Source organism: Rhinopithecus bieti, unplaced genomic scaffold (genome assembly GCF_001698545.2).
Source record: "Rhinopithecus bieti isolate Rb0 unplaced genomic scaffold, ASM169854v2 scaffold_26607, whole genome shotgun sequence".
In the NCBI taxonomy this organism is placed as follows: Eukaryota; Metazoa; Chordata; class Mammalia; order Primates; family Cercopithecidae; genus Rhinopithecus; species Rhinopithecus bieti.
Genome location: NW_016812346.1, coordinates 445,165 through 451,426, shown reverse-complemented (window position 1 = coordinate 451,426; position 6,262 = coordinate 445,165).

Sequence of the window (6,262 nt, the reverse complement as noted above, 5' to 3'; positions counted from 1 at the left end):
AACCCCCACCAAAAAAAAAAAAAAAAAAAAAAAAAAAAAAAAAAAAAAAAAAGAAGAAGTGCCTTTCACTTCCTGCCATGATTATGAGGCCTCCCCAGCCATGTGAAACTGTAAGTCCAGTTAAACCTCTTTTCCTTCCCAGTCTTGGGTAAGTCTTTATCAGCAGCATGAAAGCAGCCTAATACAATATTATAACACTATAATTGTGGCATGTAAATTACTCATATCTTGAGGAGAAAGGCTAAAAGATAAACCAATCAAAAATAATAACTACGACTTTTCAAGATATGCACAGTACAATAAAATATAAATAGAAACAACAAAAGCTAAAATCAGGAAGACAAAGTTTTTTAGTTTTCTCTTTCCTTTGTTTATTAGTTTGTTTATGCGATCAGTGTTAAGTTGTCAGAGTTTAAAATAATGGGTTTTAAGATAGTATTTACAAGCCTCATGGTAACCTCAAATCAAAAAGCATACAATAGATATACAAAATTTAAAAAACAGGAAACTAAATCATTTCACCAGAGAAAATCACCTTCACTAAATGGAAGACAGGAATAAAAGAAAGAAGAAAGAGAAGACCACAAAACAACCAAAAATAAATAACAAAATGGCAGGAGAAAGTCCTAACTTATCAATAATAACACTGAATATAAATGGACTAAACTCTCCAATCAAAAGGCACAGAGTCCAAAAACAACAAAAGTCACAGAGTGGTGAATGGATAAGAAAACAAACCCAAAGATCCATTGCCTATTGGAAACATACTTCACCTATAAAGACAGAGACTGCAAACAAAGGGATGGAAAAAGAAAAAAAATATTCCATGCAAATAGAAAAAAAGAAAGAACTGCAGAAGCTATACTTCTTTTTGTTTTCTTTTTGAAATGGAGTCTTGTTCTGCTGCCCAGGCTGTAGTGTAGTGGTGCAATCTTGGTTCACTGCAACCTCTGCCTCCCGGGTTCCAACTATTCTCCTGCCTCAGCCTCCTGAGTAGCTGGGATTACAGGCGCATGCCTCCATGCCCATGTAATTTTTGTATTTTTAGTAGAGAAGAGGTTTCACCATGTTGGCCAGGCTGGTCTCAAACTCCTGACCTTGTGATCTGCCTGGCTTGGCCTCCCAAAGTGTTGTGATTACAGGTGTGAGCCACCACTCCCGGCCAGAAGCTCTACTTATAGAAGACAAAATGGATTTCAAGACAAAAACTACAAAAAGAGACAGAGAAGGTCAAAAGTGTCAAATCAGCAAGAAGATGTAACAACTATAAATATATATGTACCCAACACTGGTGAACCAAGATATATAAGGCAAATATTATTAGAGCCAAAGAGAGAGAGAGAGAGAGAGATCTCAATACAATAACAGCTAGAGACATCAATGCCCCTCTTTTACAGTTGGACAGATCATCCAGACAAAATCAACAAACAAGCATCAGACTTAATCTGCACTATAGACTAAACGGACCTAGTAGATATATTTACAGAACATTTCATCTGATGACTGCAGAATATACCTTCTTCTCATCAGTACATGGATCATTCTCAAGGATACACCATATGTTAGGCTACAAAACTAGTGTTAAAAATTCAACATAATTGAAACCATATCAAGTATCTTCTCTGACCACAATGGAATATAACTAGAAATCAGTAACAAGAGGAATTCTGGAAACTATACAAACACATGGAAATTAAACAATATGCTCCTGAATGATAGTTAGTTATTGAAAATATTAAGAAGGAAATTTAAAAATTTCTTGAAGCAAATGATAATGAAAACACAACATACCAAAAACTATGGGATACAGTGAAAGCAGTATTGAAAGGAAAGTTTACAGCTATACGCATCTACATCAAAGAAGCAGAAAAACTTCAAATAAACAAGCTAATAACACATCTTAAGGCAGTAGAGAATCAAGAGCAAACCAAACCAAAAATTAGTAGAAGAAAAGAAATAATAAATACTGTACAGAAATAAATGAAATTGAAATAAAAAGTACAAAAGATCAACAAAATAAAAAGTTGCTTTTTTGAAAACATATGTAAATGAACAAACCTTTAGCCAGATTAAGAAAACCAGAGGGAAAACCAATAAATAAGATCAGAGATGAAAAGAGACATTACAATTGATACCACACAAAGGAGGAAGGAATACTTCCAGACTCATTCTCTGATTTCATTATCCTGGTAACAAAACCAGACAAAGACACATCAAAAAACAAACAAAACTGCAGGCCAATATCACTGATGAACAGTGATACAAAAATCCTCAACAAAATATTAGCAAACGGAATTCAACAACATATTTATTAGGTCAGTGTAAAAGTCATTGCCATTTTAATGGCAAAACTGCAATTACTTTTGCACTGACCTAATAAAAATCATTCATTATGATCAAGTGGGATTTATCCTAGGGATGTAGGGATGCAAGTAGGGTTCAACATAAGCAAATCAATCAGTGTGATGGATCAATCAGTGTGATATGTCATATCAACAGAATGAAGAACAAAAACCATAGGAACACTTCAATTGATGCTGAAAAGGGATTTGATAAAATTCAACATCCCTTCATGATAAAAATCCTAAAAATAAAATAAGTATAGAAAGAACATATCTAAACACAATAAGAGCCATATATGACAGACCCACAGCTAGTATCATACTAAATGGGAAAAAACTGAAGGCCTTTCCTTTAAGATCTGGAACATGACAATGATGCTCACTGTTACTAAAGACAAAAACTGTATTTTTAGTACTACAGTACTGGAAATCCTAGCTAGAGAAATCAGACAAAATAAATAAATAAAGGGCATTGAAATTGGCAAGGAAGAAGTCAAATTATCTTTGTTTGTAGCTGATATGATCTGATACTTGAAAAAATCAAAAGACTCCACAAAAAACTATTAGAACTGATAAATAAATTCAGTAAAATTGCCAGACACAAAATCAACATACAAAACTTAGTATCATTTCTACATACCAACAGTGAACAATCTGAAAAAGAAATCAAGAAAGAAACTTGATTTGCAAATTAAATACCTAGGAATAAACTTAACCAAATTATTGAGGTATCTCTACAATGAAAACTATAAAACACTGATGTAAGAAATGAAGAGGACACTAAAAAGGAAAGATATTCCATGTTCATAAATTGGAATAATGAATAATATTAAAAATATCCATTCTACCTAAAGCAATCTACAGAGTCAGTGCAATTTCTATCAAAACACCAATGACATTCTTCACTGGAGTAGAAAAAACAATCCACAAATTTCCATGGAACCACAAAAGACTCAGAATAGCCAAAGCTATCCAAAGCAAAAAGAACAAAACGAGTAATCACATTACCTGACTTCAAATTATACTACAAATCTATAATAACCCAAACAGCATAGTACTGGCATAAAACAGACATGCAGACCAATGGGACAGAATAGAGAACACAGAAACAAATACATACGTGTACAATGAACTCACTTTTAACAAAGGTGCCAAGAACATATACTGTGAAAAGGACAGTCCTTAAATAATAGGTGCTGGGAAAACTAGATATCCATATGCAGAAGAAAGTAACTAGACCCCTATCTCTGGCCACATACAAAAACCAAAACAAAATGGATGACAGACTTAAATCTAAGACCTTAAACTATGAAACTAGAGAAAGAAAACATTGGGGAAACTCTCCAGGACATTGGACTAGGCAAAATTTTTTCAGTAGTACCCAAAAGCATAGTCAACCAAAGCAAAAATTGACTAATGGGATCATCTCAAGCTAAAAAGCTTCTGCATAGCAAAGGAAACAATCAACAAAGTGAAGAGACAACCCACAGAATGGGAGAAAATACTTGCAAAATAACCATCTGACAAAAGATTATAATCAGAATATATAAAAAGCTCACAAACAACTCAATAGGAAAACATCTAATAATCTGATTAAAAATGGGCAAAAGATCTGAAGAGACATTTCTTAAAAGAAGACATTCAAATGGCCAACAGGTATATGAAAAAGGTTCTTGATCAACAGAGAAATGCAAATCAAAGCTACAGTGAGGTATCATTTCACCCCAGTTAAAATGGCCTTTATCCAAATGACAGGCAGTAATAAACGCTAGGGCGGATTTGGAGAAACAGTAGGTTTTCATTCCTACTGTAGGTCGGAATGTAAATTAGTATAGTCACTATGGAGAACAGTATGGAAGTTCCTCAAAAAACTAAAAATAAAGCTATCATATAACCCAGGAATCCCACTGCTAGGTATATACCAAAAGAAAGCAAATCAGTATATCAAAGATATAACCGCACTCCCGTGTTTATTGTGGCACTATTCATAACAGCCAAGATTTGGAAGCAATCTAATGGTCCAGCAGATGAACAGATTAAAAAAATGTGGTACACACAATATAATACTATTCAGCCACAAAAATGAAATCCTGTCATTTACAATAACATGAATGGAACTGGAAGAAATTATGCTAAGTGACGTAAGCCAGGCACAGAAAGACAAACATAGCACGTTATTACTAATATGTGGGTGCTAAAAAAAGTTGAACTCATGGAGATAGAGAGTAGAATGATGGTCACTATTGGCTGAGAAGGGTAGTGGTAGGTGGGATAAAAAGGAGATGGTTAATTGATACAAAAATTCAGTTAGATTGAAGGAATAAGGTCTATTGTTCAGCAGCACTATAGGGCAGCTATAGTTAACAATTTATTGTGTATTTCAAAATAATGTAAGAAGTGGAATTGGAATGCTCCTAACAAAGAAATGATAAATGCTTGAGGAGATGGATATCCCAATTACCCTGATTTTATCATTACAAATTGCATGTTTATGTCAAAATATCACGTGCCCTGTAAATATGAACAATTATTATGTATTCATTCATAATAGTTACAAATATTTTTTTAAAAAAAGAAAAACAAAAAATGTTTTTAAAAAGAATCTATCAGAACTCTTCTTGCATAGTTCTGAATGAGGCTTTTGGCTCTTTCTTAAATGATAAGTAAGGCCTTGGAAGCTCTCAAAAATCCCAATAGGCTATCCAAATAGCCTAAATCAGTTAAGCTCTTTGGTTGTTTTAAGAGGTTGGCAAACTGGAACCCATGGGCTAAATTTGGTCCACTTCTTGTTTTAATAAATAAAGTTTTATTAGAACACAGCCATGTCCATTTGTTTATATATTGTATCTGATTGCTTTTAGGCTACAATAGCAGAGATGAGTAGTTGGAACAGAGACTATATGACTTGCAGAGCCTAAAGTATTTACTATCTTATCCTTTACAGAAAAGGTTTACCAACTATTGGTCTAGATCATCTTCTCACCTAAAGACGGCACCACTATACAATATCCATTACAGATGGTTATTCAGTTTTTCACTGGAGAGAAGTTTTTTAACTCTTGAGAAAGTCATTTAATTACTGGAAGACTGAATACAGAAAGATCTCCCTTCTGTTAAAATTAAATCTATATGCTAGAAAGAAAAGAGTAAGATGTAAAAGATTCCAAAATCTTTTATTTATTTATTTTTATTATACTTTAAGTTCTAGGGTACATGTGCAAAACGTGCAGGTTTGTTACACGTGTATACATGTGCCATGTTGGTGTGCTGCACCCATTCACTCGTCATTTACATTAGGTATATCTCCTAATGCTATCCCTCACCATCCCTCCTCCCCACAATAGGCCCCAGTGTGTGATGTTCCCCTTCCTGTATCCAAGTCATCTCATTGTTCATTTCCCACCTCTGAGTGAGAACATGCGGTGTTTGGCTTTCTGTTCTTGTGATAGTTTGCTGAGAATGATGGTTTCCAGCTGCATCCATGTCCCTACAAAGGACATGAACTCATCCTTTATTATGGCTGTGTAGTATTCCATGGTGTATATGTGCCACATTTTCTTAATCCAGTCTGTCACTGATGGACATTTGGGTTGATTCCAAGTCTTTGTTATTGTGAATAGTGCCACAATAAACATATGTGTGCATGTGTCTTTATAGCAGCATGACTTATAATCCTTTGGGTATATCCCCAGTAATGGGATGGCTGGGTCAAATGGTATTTTAGTTCTAGATCCTTGAGGAATCACCACACTGTTTTCCACCATGGATGAACTAGTTTACAGTCCCACCAACAGTGTAAAAGTGTTCCTATTTCTCCACATCCTCTCCAGCACCTGTTGTTTCCTGAATTTTTAATGATTGCCATTCTAACTGGTGTGAGATGGTATCTCTTTGTGGTTTTGATTTGCATTTCTCTGATG